Below are 812 nucleotides of genomic sequence, written 5' to 3'. Positions count from 1 at the left end.
TCTCTCTCTCTCTCTCTCTCTCTCTCTCTCTCTCTCTCTCTCTCTCTGTCTCTCTCTCTCTCTCTCTGTGTTACTTGTGTCTTGTGTTAGAGCTTGGCCATTCTCCGGAGTTAGATAATTAGTTGAGGTTTTTGTTGTTATTGTTTTAAATTAAGGCCACTTTTGGCTGGGGCAGACACAGAGTTGGTCTGCTCCTGTGGAGATACTGAATCCTGAGCCATCTTAGAGGAGCCACTGCACTCAGAGGAGATGATAAGAACTCCATCTCACTTCCTAAGCCTCACAGTTACATCTGGGAGCCAGGGATGCTCAGGACCCACCAGCTACCCAAACACCACCGGAATTCCACTTCCCTTCCATCCCTGCCTGGTCCTTTTGGCTGGGGCAGACACAGAGTTGGTCTGCTCCTGTGGAGATACTGAATCCTGAGCCATCCTAGAGGAGCCACTGCACTCAGAGCAGCAGACACCAAGCTGGTTTGCACTTGGGAGACATTGTATCCTCAGCCATCCTAGAGGAACCACTGCACCCAGAGAAGAAGGATTTCCAGATCCAAGAGGTGGCCTGAGTCCCAGGAGTTCTTCCACCCAGGAGATTAGGATCATAAGACCACAGAGACATCTGGACTCTGAGGAGTTCTGACACAAGCAAGATAACTGGAAATACAGACTCCAGTCTTACACTGTGAGGGCAGGTAACACTAGAGTTAACGAGATGGTGAAAGGCAAGTGCAAGAACATAAGCACCAGAAACCAAAGTTTCTTGGCATCATCAGTACCCAGTTCTCCCAATATAGCAAGCCCTGGACACCC

This window comes from Grammomys surdaster, unplaced genomic scaffold (genome assembly GCF_004785775.1).
Source record: "Grammomys surdaster isolate TR1022 unplaced genomic scaffold, NIH_TR_1.0 140, whole genome shotgun sequence".
Classification (NCBI taxonomy): domain Eukaryota; kingdom Metazoa; phylum Chordata; class Mammalia; order Rodentia; family Muridae; genus Grammomys; species Grammomys surdaster.
This window is presented reverse-complemented; position numbering follows the sequence as displayed.